The sequence below is a fragment of the Schistocerca gregaria genome, chromosome 5 (assembly GCF_023897955.1).
Source record: "Schistocerca gregaria isolate iqSchGreg1 chromosome 5, iqSchGreg1.2, whole genome shotgun sequence".
Classification (NCBI taxonomy): domain Eukaryota; kingdom Metazoa; phylum Arthropoda; class Insecta; order Orthoptera; family Acrididae; genus Schistocerca; species Schistocerca gregaria.
This window is the reverse complement of record NC_064924.1, coordinates 495,592,199-495,612,522: the sequence shown is the minus strand read 5'-3', so window position 1 is coordinate 495,612,522 and position 20,324 is coordinate 495,592,199. Positions and strand designations below refer to the sequence as shown.

At 42.8% G+C, this 20,324-nt stretch overlaps 1 protein-coding gene across 2 annotated transcripts in view; it reads right to left on the bottom strand.

Annotated features, from left to right (window-relative positions):
• Window positions 1–20,324, bottom strand: part of LOC126272687 (uncharacterized) — a 661,027-nt gene that overhangs the window by 524,590 nt on the left and 116,113 nt on the right. Inside the window, exon 2 of one of the 2 annotated variants that reach the window (XM_049975705.1) lies at window positions 15,253–15,422. The exons of the other annotated variant lie outside the window; for it this stretch is intronic. The gene's annotated coding sequence lies outside the window, so the exon portion shown is untranslated. The remainder of the gene's footprint in view (window positions 1–15,252; window positions 15,423–20,324) is intronic. 2 annotated transcript variants of the gene reach the window in all.

Sequence of the window (20,324 nt, the reverse complement as noted above, 5' to 3'; positions counted from 1 at the left end):
GACCAAACTGTTGAGATTATCGGTCCCTAGGCTTAGTGAAATTTACGCTAAGGACAACACACACATTCTTGCCAGAGGGATGCTCGAACCTCCGACGGGCAGAGCGCGTGAGCCGTGGCCAGGCACTCTAGACCGCGCGGCCCTGTGTTTTGTGAGACAGTGCAGGGTGCAAGACGAAAATCAACTGACGCAAAGTACACAACCGCAAATGAGTTCCATTAGAGGAGGAGTGATATCTGGAATAAGTTACACAGCATACTCCACATTTCAGAATAAGAACATACAAATTTTGTCCAGTGCAAACAAGATGGTTGTTTTGGCGTCGATAGTCACGACGCCACAACGTAGGTGCACGCTCTCGCAAGTTGACACGACGAAAGAAGACTAACTACGCCCACCACAGCGCCCTCTGGCCGACGCTGTGGAGCTGAGGAGTGCAGTCTTGATTTCGGTCCATTTTATCAAGGGCACACGACCTGGACATATCGTTTCTACTACCGAGTGGGCTAGCTTCCTATTGAGACTTTGTATTAAAACTTCCTGGCAGCTTAAAACTGTGTGCCGGTGCAAGACTCGAACTCGGGACCTTTGCTTTTAGCAGGCAAGTGCTTTACCAAATGAGCTTCCCAAGTACGACTCACGAGCCGTCGTCACAGCAAAGCACTTTTCCGCAAAAGGCAAAGGTCCCCAGTTCGAGTCTCGGTCCGGCACACAGTGTTAATCCGGCAGGAAGTTTCATATCAGCGCACACACCGCTGCAGAGTGAAAATTTCATTCTAGAAACATCTCCCAGGCTGTGGCTAAGCGATGTCTCTGCAATATCCTTTCTTTCAGGAGTGCTAGTTTAGCAAGGTTCGGAGGAGAGCTTCTGTCAAGTTGGGACCGTAGGAGAGGAGGTACTGGCGGAATTAAAGCTGTGAGGGCGGGTCGTGTTTGGGTAGCTCAGATGGTAGAGCACTTACGCGCGAAAGGCAAAGGTCCCGAGCTCGAGTCTCGGTCCGGCACACAGTTTTAATGTGCCAGCAAGTTTCATATCAGCGCACACTCCGCTGTAGAGTGAAAATTTCATAGTAGAGACTTTGTATTAGTTACGTTCAGTTAAAGTTTGGACCGCAACGAGTATTTGTTAGTTTTGAAATTATACAAAACAGTCATCCAAACTTCGCAGGATTAGACATGGACTACGGCTTCACATCTACGTGCTCATCCTAGCGAAAGTTATGTACGCATTTGATATTTTCTTGTGTTTTTGAGTGTATTAAAAGTGTTAAAGTTACATGCAGTACCTCTCCTGCTTCACCTCTCCTGCTCGTGCTCGCTTCCTTCACTCTCGGCCTACATTACAGAAGTAGTTCACAGGAGCAGACTCACGCATCGCCTATCCAAGCGGGATACAAAAGTTGTATTCTAATGTATTCCATGTCCACCCAGAGAGAACATGTTTGTCCTGCGACAAACGAAAACGGGCCACAAAGCAACGCCACTGTCATAACACTGCGACAAGAAGGCGCACTATTTATTAATTTGGCCATAGCAAGTTGCGTTTATGGGTTTACAGCGCATTGTGTAGCTTATCATTCATTTCCGTAGTTCATTTTAGTAATTAATCACTATTTAGAGATTCCACTTCAATCTCATGTCATGTTTTCTGGCATTGTCGTTACAGACTTCGAAACGCTTCGAAAGCGCGTATTTGTGAACGTAATTGTTGGGCATTCTCTGAATAGATATTGAATATTAAAATAAATTTACGGCAGTCCTCGAAAAAGTTTGATCTACGTAAATGTATGTATAAACAGAACAATATTCACTGCTAGCCGATCAGTTATATCGGTATATAATAATCGTCATTCCCAATGACTGCCCGCATCCCGTGGTCGTGCGGTAGCGTTCTCCCTTCCCACGCCCGGGTTGCCGGGTTCGATTCCCGGCGGGGCCAGGGATTTTCTCTGCCTCGTGATGGCTGGGTGTTGTGTGCTGTCCTTAGGTTAGTTAGGTTTAAGTAGTTCTAAGTTCTAGGGGACTGATGACCATAGATGTTAAGTCCCATAGTGCTCAGAGCCATTTAGGTAGGTCTACAAGGCCGAAAACATTATTGTATGAAATAAAAGAATGGCAATACACCCTGAGGAAGGTGTCTTGCAACAGTCGCCGAAGCGTCGGAATTTTACAGTTGACAATGCGGTCACAAAAGCAGAATTTCACTGACTGAAAAGAATAGTAATTTACAGTTTAATATTGGAAATTTCTTTGAAAACAGTTGCGCGTAAACCGGGAAATCAGTGAGACCGCAGTTATATTTGCGAACTCGCTCTCCTTTCTGAGCGAGTACATCTATACCCGACAACAGGCTGAAGTGACAAATGGGCAGCGCCGGAGCCACGCGAGTCGAGTCCACGGCCACACGGAGACGTTGAGTTCGGAGGTGACATCACTGGACTCGCCGACAAGTATGAAGCGAGTATACGGAGTTCATTTCTGATCTCTGCAGTGCGACGAACCACGGACGAAACCGTCGCCCCTGAGGCAAGTCCGTAGGTGGCAGGGACTGTGCGCGTTGCAGATGTTACGGATAGTGGGTGTTCTGCAGTATGCCACATGGCCGTCTAACTTACTCCGTGGTGGCGGGCCACCTGCCTGGTGCTGATATCCGCTGTCAAAAATCTTTTTATCTCCACCTTCAAGTGGGCGTATCTCCTAGGGAACTCATTTCCGACTGCTGCGGTCGCAGGTTCGAATCCTGCCTCGGGCATGGATGTGTGTGATGTCCTTTGGTTTATTAGGTTTAAGTAGTTCTAAGTTCTAGGGGACTAATGATCACGGCAGTTGACTCCCATAGTGCTCAGAGCCATTTGAACCATTTTGAACTCATTTCCATTCATACGTCCATATGACCTTTTTTTTTTTTTTACTTCTTATTCTCTCAGGGGCATTTTGTCACCATTTAGCACCATCGCTGTGTCTAAAACGGTAATTCCGTAACCGTTCCAAACCTGTCAGCCTTCCAGCTTTATGTGCAGGGCGTGGGAGACACGTATACGTTTGCAACCCTTGACTTTTTATCGGTCGTCAGTGTTCTCAGTGGATTCCTCCGATCAAGGTTCCTGTGTAGCAGTGCGCTAACGAGACTTCAGGAAGAAAATAGGTCGCTTTGTGATATGGAGCGGATTTCGCTAGGAATAAAATGATTAAATGACGTTTGGTATTACCATAATTTTTGTTTCTGTCGTAAGTCCGAAGAGGAGGCGTTCCAGCATTCGTACGGAATTTTTCAGTGAAACTATGGAGCACATGTGCGCTAGATGTTGCTAAATACGTAGTAAAGCTGTTGCCATCCTGCCCGATAATGCGCTGAAAATATTTCGGTTTTGTCGGGTGTGTAGTTCACAAGTAAGTGTTACACAGCTTTATCGTAACGGACGGCACAAAATAAATAAGAGGAACACTGGAAACTACGTTGAAATCGCAATGACATCCAGATTCTTCATTAATTGCAATTTTGTATGAAACATGACAGCAGCCGCAAAATGTAATGGATGGGGGCACCAGTGCACAATAAATTCCAGTTGTCGGACTTTGCTATCGTGCAGTGAAGTCACTTCCGGCAGCAGGTGATTGGAACACCACAGCGGTTTGAACTTCACGCGATTGCCGCTCTTTCTCGAAGTAGCACTACACCCGCGCTGTGGAGATGGCAGAGAAGATAGCTAGGTGCAACGTCGCCCGCAAAGTTCGTGCGGTCGTGCTCTTTGGCCTACAAATTGGCCGTAGGGCGCTAGCCCTTCCATGGAAAGAGGCGTCGAGCAGCGCTAGATTTCTCCAATCACGCTCTCTCGTGTCCAGATTGCCTACGAGGATGCGTGCATCACAGCCTCAGCGGCACTCGTGCGCCTCGGACGATTCCAGAACTACACCTATGGCCGTGATTAGGGCATTCCTCTACATGACCCTCATGTAAAATACGAAGTGGACGGGAATCTTCCAGAATATGTCTACCAGAATGGTGGAACACGCCTGCTGGTTCTAAAGCACGGACATGCGTCATATGTCGAGAGGTCTCACGGCAATAAGCACTGCTTTATTATAATTGTTACAGCCTTCAATTTTTGAAGCAAGGAACTGATACGCTCCCTTCATACACGTGATAATGTAGCAATAAATGCACCACTGGTTATTTATTCAAGTGGTTCATTTTCGGTGATGGGTCTACGTGGGTACATGTCCAACAGTTTTTCGGTACATATAAATACGAGGTTGTTACTCTGAATCGTTCTCAAAATCGTATCTTTAAGAACCATTCTGGCTGATTATGCCGTCAGGAGACAGCAAGACTGAGGCAGAAAGGAATACAATTCTTAATCACATTTTTAGTAAATGTTTAAAGAGTAAGAAGGTACCAAAAGACTGACTAAAAGGAAAGTAGTACGTTTATTTAGAAAAGAAGGAATGATGGAAGGTAAGTGTGTAACATCGTCGACATTAATCCTTTAAAGGCAGAGCACAAGCCCTGACCGTTAGGAGGATGAGTAAGAATAACTACTGCGGCCTTTGCCTGTAGCGATTTGGGGATATCATAGAAAGCCTAAATAAGAATGATTGGACATGGATTTTTTTAAAAGAAGAGTGATAAAAAATAAATACAGTAACTAGAGATCTATGAGTCTCCTGAATGCAGCCTAAAAATACCACAGAAAGATGCCTGAAAAGCAATTCGTATCAGAAAAGGACGATCAACAGCAGTCAATCTTTTTACACTATAACAAGTTATAGAAAAGAGACGGCAGTCCATTAGGGAAACCCATATTCCTTTTATAGATTTCTGAAAGTCAGTTGATAATGTGAACAGTGAAATGTTATGGAATACAGTGGCTCAACGATGTAGTGCATCTCATCCCATAAATGCTAAAGAGAATATACACACAAACAGATGTTACTATAAATACGGAAAACACAAGGACAGAATGCAAACCGTGGCAAAGTAAAGTCAGGAAAGAAACATAACTGAAGGTTTACAAAATGATGGAGGTACCATTACTTCTTTATGGAAGTGAAGTGTGGACATGAACAACACAACAAGACAGTACAGAACCAACTGAGGAAATTTTTCTAAGAAGAATGGAAGAATGAGCAAGAGAAGATCGTATTTGAAATGAGGATACAAGAGAAGATTTAGAAATATGCAACATAAACGAAAAAAATAAAAAGAAATAGGAGAAGATGAAACAAGCATGTAGACCGTAGAGGCGGGGGAAGGCAACAGTAAAGGCTGTCACTTGTGTCAATAAGTGCACTGGGAGAAGATATGTGGCAAAGCCATACAACAGATAGAGTACCTTAACGGACAATTGACCTAGTTCCGGGAGAAAGAAGATGAGGAAGAGGGAGGAGGAGGAGAGGAAGAAGAAGAAGAGACGACAAATAGGTTTTAGCCTCCGAAAGATTATGCTGTAAACAACGACTAAATTCTCCTTCAAGCATAAGGTAAGTTTAACAGGTGATTATCGTTGGGTTGATTTCCCTTCAGTCTTACAAAGAGACGTTCCGACAGTGTATGGTATCTACTGGTTCCATGTACCTGTGTTCCAAAACATGGTAGCAGACCTTGTAACCAACCCTGAGTGGGCACAGCTTAGAGTAAATGTCCAAGTTCTTGGTCAAAGCAAAACCTGATTAACTGCCCTTGAGATGGAGAAGATGTGCGTGAAACCTCAACCATTGTTTTAAAATGGGAACAGGGTTCGTGCTCACTAGTTTTGCATCACTTAGGAGAGTTGTAGCTACTCTAAAGATTCAATTGCTCACATTCACATTGACGGGCAAATTACACACTAGGCGAACTATTATAACAGTTCTGCTTTCATTTTTGGCTGAGTGATTTTGATTTTCATTCTTGACTTATCGTAATTTTAATCTGAGTGCAAATTAGAAAATTGGTGAGTGAAACATAGTTATGAATCAACAGAAGCACAATTTCCATTTCAGTTTAATGATTGGCAGTTTACCAGCATTAATTACGATGTTTGTGACAATGATCACAACTTTTGAAAGTTCAGGAAATTTTGTAATGTACAATCAAGTATGGTGCTGTTAAGAAATCAAATAATAAACTAAGCAGAAATGAGATCAGATTGATACTTGCACGATATGCAGAAACAGCAACATGCTGTGCCAAGACTGTCGCTAGATTTATTTATTTCACGATTTATCTCAGTACTTGTGCTATTAAGAAGTGATAACCCATGGCATATAAAAGGATGCATGTGAGCATGTCCAGTACCTTCCAAACTATTCTATCATTTTCGAAAAAATTTGCTACACATACAGCTTGCCCCATAAGAACTATCTCTGTGGGAGGTCTCCTAGCTCCCATAGGAGCTAAAATGTGGGTAAAAGAACGGTTTTTAGCCACTGACATGTAGACGCCTCTGAAGTATTCGTTAACGTTGCTACTTTTTCTTGTTCTGAATTTTTTTTATTCACTCTCATCCTCCAGAACAGAAGAGGGCTCCTGTACATCCATTGACATCCCCTGTTTGCGTGAGCGATGGAAAGAAATGTTGAAATTAAAACGATAATTTAAAAAAAAAGTGCTGCACCCTTTTGATATAAAAAAGTAATACTGACGTGTTCGAGAGTAAAATGTCATTTGAGATGATGATTTATTGAAATCGTACCATGTCCAAACGCGGTGATATTACATTATTTAAATGAGGAAGATGGAAATAATTGCGACTGATAATTTGTTCAAAAATGGTTCAAATGGCTCTGAGCACTATGGGACTTAACTGCTGAGGTCATCAGTCCACTAGACCTTAGAACTACTTAAACCTAACTAACCTAAGGACGTCACACACATCCATGCCCGTGGCAGGATTCGAACCTGCGACTGTAACTGTCACGCTGTTCAAGAGTGTAGCGCTTAGAACAACTCAGCCACCCCGGCCGGCGATAATTTGTTAATTTAATTTAAATAAATTACACCAGTGGAACGAAAACGTTCAATCAAGTAAAGCCATAAATTGGTTTTATGTTAGGGATAATGGAGCAACAGTGGCATATCTGTTTGGCTTGGAGTTACAGAGGTAATGAAGGACTTTGGTGGGGAATAAATGGAATGGGTGAGGTCAAGTCAAGGATGGTTTGGTCGGTTAGCTGGTAAGATACTTGTTCCGTAGGATATTTGGAAGATTTTTATGGAAATAATATGAAAAGAGTCGATTTACAGGCAACATATACTTGATTTGCCTGTGAGCATCACTGCTTCCTGGTTACTTACATGCTACTACATAACATGCTGGCTTAAATATAATGAGAATGAACACGTTAGCTTTCAGCACTACTCATATAACAAATGAAATACACTTCTGGAAATGGGAAAAAGAACATATATACACCGGTGTGTCAGACCCATCATACTTGCTCCGGACACTGCGAAAGGGCTGTACAAGCAATGATAACACGCACGGCACAGCGGACACACTAGGAACCGCGGTGTTGGCCGTCGAATGGCGCTAGCTGCGCAGCATTTGTGCACCGCCGCCATCAGTGTCAGCCAGTTTGCCGTGGCATACGGAGCTCCATCGCAGTCTTTAACACTGGTAGCATGCCGCGACAGCGTGGACGTGAACCGTATGTGCAGCTGACGGACTTTGAGCGAGGAAGTATAGTGGGAATGCAAGAGGCCGGGTGGACGTACCGCCGAATTGCTCAACACGTGGGGCGTGAGGTCTCCACAGTACATCGATGTTGTCGCCAGTGGTCGGCGGAAGGTGCACGTGCCCGTCGACCTGGGACCGGACCGCAGCGACGCACGGATGCACGCCAAGACCGTAGGATCCTACGCAGTGCCGTAGGGGACCGCACCGCCACTTCCCAGCAAATTAGGGACACTGTTGTTCCTGGGTGTCGCGACAGGCGTGAATGGAGGGACGAATGGAGACGTGTCGTCTTCAGCGATGAGAGTCGCTTCTGCCTTGGTGCCAATGATGGTCGTATGCGTGTTTGGCGCTGTGCAGGTGAGCGCCACAATCAGGACTGCATACGACCGAGGCACACAGGGCCAACACCCGGCATCATGGTGTGAGGAGCGATCTCCTACACTGGCCGTACACCTCTGGTGATCGTCGAGGGGACACTGAATAGTGCACGGTACATCCAAACCGTCATCGAACCCATCGTTCTACCATTCCTAGACCGGCAAGGGAACTTGCTGTTCCAACAGGACAATGCACGTCCACATGTATCCCGTGCCACCCAACGTGCTCTAGAAGGTGTAAGTCAACTACCCTTGCCAGCAAGATCTCCGGATCTGTCCCCCATTGAGCATGTTTGGGACTGGATGGAGCGTCGTCTCAGGCGGTCTGCACGTCCAGAACGAACGCTGGTCCAACTGAGGCGCCAGGTGGAAATGGCATGGCAAGCCGTTCCACAGAACTACATCCAGCATCTCTACGATCGTCTCCATGGGAGAATAGCAGCCTGCATTGCTGCGAAAGGTGGATATACACTGTACTAGTGCCGACATTGTGCATGCTCTGTTGCCTGTGTCTATGTGCCTGTGGTTCTGTCAGTGTGATCATGTGATGTATCTGACCCCAGGAATGTGTCAATAAACTTTCCCCTTCCTGGGACAATGAATTCACGGTGTTCTTATTTCAATTTCCAGGAGTGTATGTTGGTAATTGTCTTAGTTACGTATACCATCAGTTGTCAAGATAAGATTTGTCTATAGAATAGAAGTAGTTCAGATTTAGTGACTTTAGAAGCGATTTAAAATTTGCTATGGTACCTGTTAGACATTCTATTTCATATCACAAATGATAAAAAGTTTTTTGTAGCAGATTCGTGAACGCCTGACGCCTGTAATTAATAAACATTGTTTTATTCGTAGTGCTGTAACTGGTAACATCAATATTCTTCTTCTCAAATCCTGATGGATAATTTATTATAAATTTCATTGCACATTTTCACATTTCGGAAGAGCTTTCTAAAATAACAACCTCTTTCAACACTAATGTGGGGAACACATTTTATTTTTAACGCTCTCTTTTGTGCATTCAGTACTCACTATCCAATCGATTGGTTATCTCAGAGAACTAGAACAAGGGAAATAAGATGAATTATGGCCATTATCTTAACATTTTTGTTTGTTTCATTTCAAAACTAGTAGTCATATGAAGAACTAAAATAGTTGAACTTAGTTATCTGAGCAGCTCAATAATATCTTTCTTCCATTTCAAGTTTTCATTCATATGTACTATGAAAGTTTCTGGAACCTTTTACCACAGGGTCTGACTCAGGTTGACTTGGATCTAGATTAAGGATTGAAACAGAAGGAGAAACCTGATGCTGAGAGGGACTTGAAAGACTCGTTACGGGAGTTTGCCACCATTTTGTTAGAAAAAGGTGTAGGGACTGTGGACTGGAGTGTGTTTACAGGGTGTAATGGGTATAAGTGTTGATATTTCTATTGGTGACTGAGGGCAGTGTATTGAACAGCATTACGTCAGACATTACTTCATTTGCAAGCTAATGATTGCAGCTATCACAAGTCGTATGTTTTTAGATAAGTTAGTACTTCCAAGAACCTGTGCAAGAGCAAGCCATTAATACTTATTTTCCCCCGAACAACAGGTAAGTGTTGAAGTACGTACATGTGGACGCTAAACGATTAGACCATATCGACAAGTAAAGCCCACTGCGGGCTCCAGCTACAGCCATGCAGGAAACATCAGGTCATAAAGTTTGTGACAGGTTTGCGAGAAGAATGAGAAAAACAACCAACACCGAAATGCGTGTGGATATTAAAGTAGCAAATATAAAAAAATCTGCAAATTTATGCATTGCATATTCATAGATCTTGATTTGTGAAGCTATGAACAGTACCCTGTACCGGTACATCAGACGAAAACATTAGACTTTGGGAAGTGGTAAGATAGAATTCTATTTTTTAGCAGTAAAAATCTTCGCACTTTCAAAACATAACGTTTTAAGAGGTCTAGATTTGAAAAACAACCGCACCCCCCATGAAGGTCACTGTGACAGAAACTCTTTTTTTTTTATAAATCAAGATATATATATATATATATATATATATATATATATATATATATATATATATATATATACATGTGTGTGTGTGTGTGTGTGTGTGTGTGTTTTGTGCTGTACGTTTTGGTAATTGTATAGATATTTTTCGTTGTTATGATTGCATTCCAAAGGAAGAAAAGTGTCTGACACAACAAACCGAGTAAGTCATAATTACATTATTATTCTGTAATGAGCCATGTATGCTACGCGTGTGTGTTCTAGTTTTCTATGAAAGGAGAAACTATACCAGTTATGCCTGGATGCATAGTCTACCTCTGTCTTCATAGAAGTGCGTGTGGAGCCACGACCGTGCCAGAGATTGTCACAGAGAGATCAGACCTCTCCTCCCCGCCGGAGTCACTTACCGCCTCCAGGCAATAATAGTAATAATGTAACGGCCCGCGCCTTGTTGACTCCTGGAGGGGGCGAGGGGAGTGGGGGGGGGGGGGGAGGGAGAGGCACCGTGCGACCGTCACGAATTTCATTGCCGCCTTTCGCGTTTTCGGGGCGTCCAGGAAGACGCGGCAGCGGGAAATGAAGCCATTCCCATGCGGCTACGTCCCGTGCTGGAACCGGGCATGAATGCAGTGTGTCATTGTGATGGCACACTGCTCCACGCCGTGCACGCCCAGGGCGCTTTTGTCTCCCTTAACAGATTTTATTTTGCCCATCGGTGCGGCGTGCCAACCGATTTTCCGGCCTATTTCGTCTTCCCTCTTGCGTGAGATTATAGGTCACCAGTTAGCGTCGTTTCGCTGCTGACGATGTTAGAGTAGGTCACCGGAAATCATATCCAGCTCTGCATCCGAGGTCACTAGCATACACTAGTCTTCAGCACATAGGATGCCTGTTAGAGTCCTGGTGGTGGAAGAAAGTTTCATAAGCATGCAATGAAATTGGACACTTTCAAACTACCACGTGCCACATATTTAAAATACGCTTTTTATTCACAAATGTCGTAATCACATTCGGAGGCTGTATTATAATTAACTGGTACTAGATTTCTGGGGCTGATAATGAGTCATTATGTTCGAAACCACGTGTTTCTGTGATATTTACCGAATTTGATCAGGATATTTAGGAATATAAATTTATTTCATCGACGATAATTGGGCTGGTAAAGCTAAAAGCTGCTATGCAAGAGCCTCTACTTGCGCAAATTCTGGGTAAAATGTAACCCCCACAGCACTGTGTCAAAGTGAAGTCACGTGATACTGCTCATAGTTGCCCTTCTGTCGAGCAGGAATGTTAATCTCGCCGGCCACTGTGTGATCTTCCAGAGGACTGAGTATGAGCCGGCCCCAAGTTCCACCATACCTGACCCGTCATCAATCAGAACAAATAAGATACACACAATACACTCAACAATTGCCGTCACCTACAATCAACACATGCACTATCTGATCATAATATCCCGACACCGCTGTGTTGTCCACTAGATGTCACGGAAGGACGACGCACCTGCATAAAAGGAGAAATACTGTATTGTCAGTATAGAAGATGTAACATCAGAAAGGGTCGGTCAGGAAAGATGTGTGACTAGCCTTTGGATGTCATCTAACCAACAAATCACCGTGGATATATCAATCCTCCTAAGACTCACCAAGTCGACAGTCGGTGATATGATTGGGAAGTGAAAACCCGAAGGGACAAACACAGATAAACCGTGACCAGAAAGGCCTCGTATATTGATGGATAGGGATCGTCGAGCATTGTGGAAGGTGTTTTAAAAAAAATCGTGTGATATCAGCGGACGCAATCCCTCGTGGGTTTCACAGCAGACCAGCTAGCACTATACTGCGGTAGGGATTTAAAAAGAATAGGGTACAATGGCCCAACAGCTACTCAATAAGTCATACATTTCTGTGGTCAATGTTGCGCGACGATTCAGGTGGTGTAAACGCTACTGGACAGTCGATCACTGGAAACCCGTGATCTGGAGTGAAGAACCAGGGTGATGCACACAATCCGATGGAAAGGTTTGGGTTTGGTGAACACCTGGAGAAAGTTACTTGCCATCATGTTTAGTGCCAACACTGAATTCTTCATGGTTACTGTGTAGTGCCCTTATTGCGCTTAAGAAAACGCTAAGTACGGAAGGATATGTGATGAGTATAGCAGGGGAACAGTTCAGAGACGATGACTGTGTCAGCATGACACTGCACTTGTCATAAAGCAGCACCTGTGAGGCAGTGGTTTGTAGCCAATAATCGTGAAACGAAGTGGCCTGTCCAGGGTCCGGAAGTGAACTCAGGGGAACACAGCTCACAGCTGGGATGAGTTAGACCATCGACTTAACTCCCCTAGCAGTCAATATCAGCTATTCATTTGGTTTCGGGTCTTGCCGAAGAACAGGCTACAGTTTCTCCACAAACAAACGAACATCTAGTTGCAAGTGTCCCCAGTGGAGTTTATGCCGCCACAAAGACGAAGGATGGACACACCGCATACAAACGTCCATTAGTATGTCTCCAGATACTTTTGATCGATAGCGTACACTTAAGAGAGAACGCTCTCACACCGCCAGGAAAGGGTCTGTCATGCGTGGCGAAATCTACCCCTCAGGTAGCAATCAAATGAAGCTATATGGTTCTAGAGATCTTTTCAAGTTTCAAACATCTGTGATGTATGTATGCAGACTGCAGAGACAAGTGCTAATTTGTACCCAGTTTAGGATTCGAACCGGAGTCTCCTTCTCAGTAAGAAGGGACTCTAACTACTATGCCACTCTGGTACAGTGTCTTTGGACAACTGCAAGGAAAGGACCATCCAAGCACATCTACCTTCCCAGTCCAAATTCCAGTTAGCTCCACAGCCCACTTGGTACTCCCCTAAAATCGAAAAGCATTGCAAAGTAGGACCTCGGCATCTAACGAAACGGGGGATCCTGCCTGAAACCCAGGCGTAGGAACTTTAATCTGATGAAACTAAATGGTTCCACTGACATGGTTTAGTGATTAACGCATCTGCCTAACGAGCAGGAAACCCAGGTTTGAATGCTGGCCTTGGTACAAATTTTCATTTGTCCCTTTAGTATGTGTATATACATTATAGATATTTGAGTGGTGAATGGGTTTCTGGAACCTTATGATTTCATTTGATTATAGTACCTATGCCTGGGTTTCAGGCATGATCCTCCGTTTCACTCGATGATGAGGTGTTATTCCAATACAATTGGAGGACCTTTGCAATGCAATTCGAGTTTACTAGAAATATCAGGAGGTCTGGGGCGTAAATGGGAATTTGGTTTGGGGACAAAGGTGCGGTTGGGTAGCCCACACAGTTGTGCAAAGCCAATATGCTAGGGTGGCATAGTGGTTAGCGCATCTGCCAAGTGGATTCGAATCCACGACCTTGGTACAAATTTTCATTTGTCCCTTCAGTCCTCACGTATACACCAGTTATCAAAAAAATGGCTCTAAACACTATCGGACTTAACATCTGAGGACATCAGTCTCCTAGACTTAGAACTACTTAAACCTAACTAACCTAAGGACATATCTCACATCCATGTCCGAGGCAGGATTCGAACCTGCGACCGTAGCAGTCGCGAGGATCCGGACTGAAGCGCCTAGAACCGCTCGGCCACAGCGGCCGGCACATTAGCAGTGCCATACGATTTCACTTCACTTCTATCAGATATGACGTCAAAACAAAAAATTAAAATTAACGGAGAAATATTTATTCTTATAACTGTGTAGCTTGATGGGAGTGGTACAGCTATTGTAAGTGTGATACAAGGTGAGGAAGGAAGTGGCAGAGCAGTTCACCGACACCGGAAACTGTAAAAGGACAAACAAAGGGTCCTGGCCATCACTAGACTGATGAAACACAGCGAGTGTGCGAAAATAGCCGTCTGTATTAGTTTCGCGTGGGAATGCCATGATACGATGGCGTTGAAATATCTTCCTGTCAATCCTTAAACAGGCTCGTTACTAGTATAGCTGATCACAGAGGTAATCTCTCACTTATAACAGTTTCTTGAATATTGTTAAGACGGTGTTTCGAATATGGCCTCTCTCATATTCAAATTCACTGTCTTAACCAGCGTGTGATATCGATCGGTTTCCAAGAAGAGCCCTCACTGTTTAATATAACTGCTTGTGCACGTTGTATTTTACACGGCAATTGCCTAATGATAACATCTGAGTAGAGGTCCCACGTTCTTTAACGACGCTCCCTCCTTTAGAGCATTTTCCACGCATTGGTGGAACGTTCTTTGCCCGCAGCTACGGTCTTTAGTTGTACAAGGAAAAGACATTGCATCACCTTACTCCAGCATTTATTTTTAAACCAAACCTGTTTCAAAGCATTTTGTTATCATATTCAATGAATTAAATTCCTCTGTGACTAAATTAGTATCCTAAACAAGCCGAGTGTTATAGTGCGATTCACTTCACAATTTTGTGACTGATTATTAGAAATTTTTCATACTACTATACGGAAGGTATCCGTTTCTTAAGATTCATTGTATTTCTATGCTTCTCTATGAGAGTGCTTTCTCCCGCTCCGTGTGTCTTCGCAGAGAAGCTTTTGTGCTAAGAAGTCAAGCTACAGTATTTTGAAACATAGCTACATGTGGAAGCTGTATCTCTATGGTGGAATGTCAGTTTGATATATGAATGATTATATTTGCTTCATAAAATCGCGCAGAAGATTTGTGAGTGTCTATTAGAAAACTGTCTTCTCCAGAAGTACGTTTCCTCTCGCCCCGATGATCAAGTGATGATGGTTGTATGTAGTATTCTGTGTGTCTATAACGCCCTTCCCCCACCCCCCCCCCCTCTCTCTCTCTCTCTCTCTCTCTCTCTCTCTCCTTCTCTCTCTCTCTCTCTCTCCTTCTCTCTCTCTCTCTCTCTCCCTCTCTCCCTCTCTCCCTCTCTCCCTCTCTCTCTCTCTCCCTCTCTCCCTCTCCAGCTTCATTCATACTTCTTTCGTGATGCTTATCTGAAATTTTAAATTGATTCTTGATATATTTCCAGTTCCTTGTCAAACCAGTAACACATATTTCCAAACTGGTCTACTAACATCTTTTCACTTTAATTCTGAACTGCAGTAAATTTGATTTCATTTTTATAGTTATTATTACATTTTAATTTATTTATCAACTCGGTTTTAGTTCTTATTATTTACAACATTTTAATAACTTCTCTATATATTTACCATTTGTAATTCCAATATTTCGTTTTAATCCGTGTTTACTCTGCTAAGACTCTGATCAGGAACTGAATGCCACCACTACTTCCACTGAAATCCCAGTGATGGAGAGTATGGGGCAGTTGACAGAATGGATTTTTCGCAGTAGACACAGTGGATCCGTCGCTCTTCCTCACCTGTGGGCACAAAAAAGAGTGAATCAGTTCCGTGTTGATCACATATCAAGAAGCATTCAGAATTTGATGCATCAGATATGAAGTGCAACGTTCAAATTTGGGTCCTTTGTTGTTTGAGATAGTAAAACTAATTTTCCCCGAGCATTGTCAGACGACTGAAATTTTGTTCCTTGCTCAAGCGACAACAACATAAGAATAAAATTTTAGTACGAGTCCAATTAACACACTCAGGGACGCTCTTCTAAGAGTATTCGGCATATTTTATTTGGTGTTTCACAGGTTTCGTTTTCGCAATTTATGTATGCAGCGGACCCGAACACATACTGTTCATTACATGTTACGTGCAACACCTAATGTCAATGGAAAGTGTCGGTTTGTTTGCAGTTACAAAGAAAATGTTTTTTAAACCGGAAAGTTTCATGTCTGTTCGTTAGAGTAGTCGTAAATTAGTGTAGTGCGATATTGGGTTGAGAGATGTCTCAACAGTGGCAGAAAAACACGAAGAATAACCAGCAGTGCAACACCGACTGAGCAGCGATGCTGCATGGCGGTAGTAGTAAGCTCGGTCCATGGCGGCACAAAGAAGTCGTGGCGAACAAAGATTTTACTGCGTTTCATTGCCCATTTTAATACAAATCTATAAACAAAATATCGAACTGGTTTAATGTGTGACAGTTCTATGGAAAAGGCATGCAAAATTTCGCTTTACAACAAATCAATGGTTTTCGTTGAAACTGGGCGTTGCATTAAAGACATGCTGAGCAGATTTGCTTGGGAAGACTATCTGCGCATTGTGAAAACGAAACTGAAAATATCTGTCCAAATAGCAGAGAACCTGCCCCTGACGCCTCTTAGGAGAGACACCCGGTTTATGTCAGATCACTAAAAACCTTTTCATGGAAAATGTTTTAACATTACATACAGTTCGCTACTTCCAGGAGAATCCACAATCTATAAAAATAGTCGACTCTGTCGCTGAAATACAAGAATCAGAACGTGCTTAGATATTAGGATTACAGATAAATTAAAACTTCAGCTGAATAATCAGTACCCAAGGATTAATGAAGCGCCTTAGTTCAGCTACATCTGCCTGATCGCTGCTACGGTGCGTTTAAAATTGAAGCAACTAGTTACTTCTGCGTGTTTCAATTCATAAATGGATTGGAAAACGGTATTTGGCTGGTAACTGACAGTGATGGTATACTACTCTCAGACTACATAAATGTGTTTATGCTAGAACATCCTGGAGAGATCTCTTAAATATAAATTTAAAAAAAACTTTTCCACAATACAAATATTAATTAATGTTCTTAGGCGCTAATGATATGTTTATTTTCCTAAACAGTAGGGCAAAATTTGAACGTAATACTAGGAACAAGAATAAGAGCTACAAAGACTTAGGGAAATCAGTACAAAAAGAACCAGCCAGAGCATATTAACTGTCTTAGGAGTAATATTCTGTATTTTTAAGACTGAACTAACTTTATTGGCTGTGTCTTACTACACCGAAGAGGATATTCACATGAACTCGTAAAATTAATATTATCGATTATATTGGAGTTCACATTAACGCTTTAAACACTACGGTATTTTACAATATTCAGTCGTGACAGCTTGCTTTGTAAGTGTCGACTCGCCCTCGGCAATGTTCTCGATTCACCTACTACTTTTAAAGCACTTTTGTATCGATTCTACCGCAGACTATTTGTTGTAAGTTTTCGGCAGCTCGTCGCTGGTGGCTGGATAACACCGTGGGTTATGATCATTAGTGTCATTTCTAGTAGTTTCCTTATTTTTTATTCATCTATTTTTCTTTTTTAAATGTTTTGTGGCCCAAAATGACTAATTGCGGAAAATAAATAACAAGTGTGGTCGAGGATGGAAGATTCAACTTCACAAATTTGTACCAAGAATGAAAATTTCTTTGCATTGCTTTTAAAACGTCCACCCATTACTTTTGGGGGCGTTCCAGCGACCCATCCAGTTCTACTTCTATATCGCTGGTCCAAAAATTTTTCTGGCGTATAAACGACGTTTGCGCAATAGTTGAGTTGGCAGCTTGAAGTAGCTACTGTGAACAACAGATGTGCGTTTGACGGGCCAGTCGTGAGCAGCCAGTGTTACGTAAATACTGGACTGCGACCGTAATGTCTCACGTTATTCTGTTGCAAATCGCAGTACAGCAACATCTCTAAATCAAGTGTTTATGACACTCTCCTGAATGTTCTGAGGAAGAGAAAAGTGTGTGAAACGTTCTTATCGTACACTTTGACTGCTACTTAAAAACAACGACGCATAGACGCGTGTCACGACTTGATCGAAATGCAAAATGTGGACATCTCTTTTCTCGAAAAAATCGTCACAGGGTAAGAGATTTGGTATTGTCAATACGAATCTATGACAGAGCGACAGGCTGCAGAAAAGCGCATTAAAATTCAACGCTAAGACGACGGAACCTACTTTCAAGCCAATGCGTCGCGCAAGTTGAAAAGTTGAACATTCCGAACATTCCAAAGAAGGACTTTTCTGACAGTTTCACATGTTCATATGGTTCTATGGTTGCTCAATGGGAGTTCTGTGCGCTGTGCTCGGTGTGTGTGCAGGGCGGGGGGGGGGGGGGGGGGGGGGGGAGGAAGAAGACTATGTAGAACACCTGAAGCAGTAAATCCACCATATCCACCATCTAGACGTTTCTCTATTTTTTATTAATCCAGTCTCGAATCATTTTCGACTGATGGGTTCATGAGGGAGGATAGCAGCGCTGTACCACATTTTAGGGTTTCTTTCTGTTCCAGTCATATACTGAGAATGGGGAGAGTTGTTTCTTAAATGGCCTCGAGCTTAATATAATTTTTCCTTCACTGACCGCATATGTAGGGGATGAATATCAACAATTTCTTCAATTAATATTTATTCTTTAAACGTTGTAAGTAAGCTCTCGTATGATAATCTGCGTCTATTGAAGATAGACCATGCGTACCGCTCTTCTTTATATGGGGTGAAAATTATTTAAATCAATAAACTATTGGCTGTTGCACGGTACACCAAAACAAATATTTTTCTCTAATGTAATAATTTCCTAGGAGCATTATTGAATCCCTTAGAGGGCGTATTGCTCTTCAGTTCTAATAATTGGTTTATTATTCTAATGGTTCCTGTTGCACAGGTAGAGGGCCTCCTTCACTACCCCGTTGTAGCTTTCTGACATTAGTATTCAGTAGTCCACCTTGACCCAGCACAGTACTTACTTACTAATAGAGACTTATACTTGGAGTGAGTACGCTGACGTGTTCGGTGTTATGTATAGCGATGGGGCCTTCTGCATCCATAGTTCACATGTTTCGTGTACGTTTAATCCGCCTGCCACATTTAATCAAGTGCATCTCCACGTGAATGTGTGGGCAAGTGTTGTTGATAACTATTTAATTGCGCCATGCCTCACAGATATCCATAACATGGCAGAAATTATTACAACTTCCTCACCAGAGACTACCAAAATTGGTGGATAACTACAAGACAGAACATTTGGTTCCATCATGATGGGGTGGCGGTATATTTCAGTCGTCCTGTGTGTCGATTCTTGAACCGACAGTTTCCAGAAAAATGGACTGCCAGAGGTTGTCCTGTACCAACGCCTATTTTGGACTTTTTTGGTGTGGAGAGAGAGGCGCAACCTCGTTTACAAAACCGCTGTCCAGTCATAAGACAATCTGTTTGCCCGGTTAGTAGCAGCAGCAGGAGGAATTAATGACACTCCTGCAGACTTTGACCGTGTTAGGCAAAATATATCCCGACGGTGTAACTTTCGTTTACAAGGCAGAGGAGGTATTTTTGAATCTCCGCTGTAACTGAAGTAACTGTGTTAATGGTGTTGTCTCTTGGTAATAAAGAACTGAAAATTGTGTTATTTTTTGTCTGCTGTTACCAAATTTGAGGTCCTCATTAAATGGTCCCTAACAGGAAAATCCCGAACAGGAAAACTCATTAGAAAAAGTACTTTCAGTGCCCCATTCAACGTCTGTTGGTTTAATTGGTTGTCATCCAGAGAAAATTCCTTGTACAGGATTAAAAGATTCTCACTGGTAAAGATGATATAGGAGAAAAATATCTCTTTTGATGCCCCGTTCAACCTCCCAGAATTCGTCAGTTCAAATAATTTTCACCTTCTATATTGGGTGATCCAGAAGATCGGTAACATTTGAAAGCGCACTAATTCATGGAATAATGTTGCCAGAGATGAAAAAGTTGAGACACATACTGAAATGACATTGTGTTTTATTGAAACCAAAAACTGGCAAAAGATGACACTGGACTGTAACACGTCAGTGACACCGAATGCGAATCGTGTATAAAATGAGCTGCAGTGAGAGAGGATCAGAGCATCTCTAGCCTGGCTGATAAACACCTACAGGAAGGCACAAATTTTATTCAGAATGGCGCTACACCCAATTTTGCTACAAGTGTGAAGGATCTCTTGGACACATCGTTTGGTGAGGATCGCAAGTGGCGCCGCTACGTCCATCAGGTTTCGCGTCCTAGATCCTCACACCTCAGTCTGTGTGATTACCGCGATCGTCCGGCCTGATCAAGGCAATTTATCACCATACCTACTGATGTGCTGTTCAGTGCTGTTCACAACATTGTCCCTTGACTACAGGTATTGTTGACGAATATGGGGGCGACATGTTGAGCATTTGTCATAAAGAACGTAATATTTGCTAAAAGTTAACTGGTATGATAATTATTGTTTTTGTATCACATGAAGCGCCATCTGTTGCCTTTTTGTGCAGTTTTTTGGTTTCAATAGAACTCCATCTCATTTCAAACATGTATATCAATTTTTACCTCACTATCTACTTTATCCCGTAAAGCACAGGACTTTCAAATGTTAATGTGTTTTGT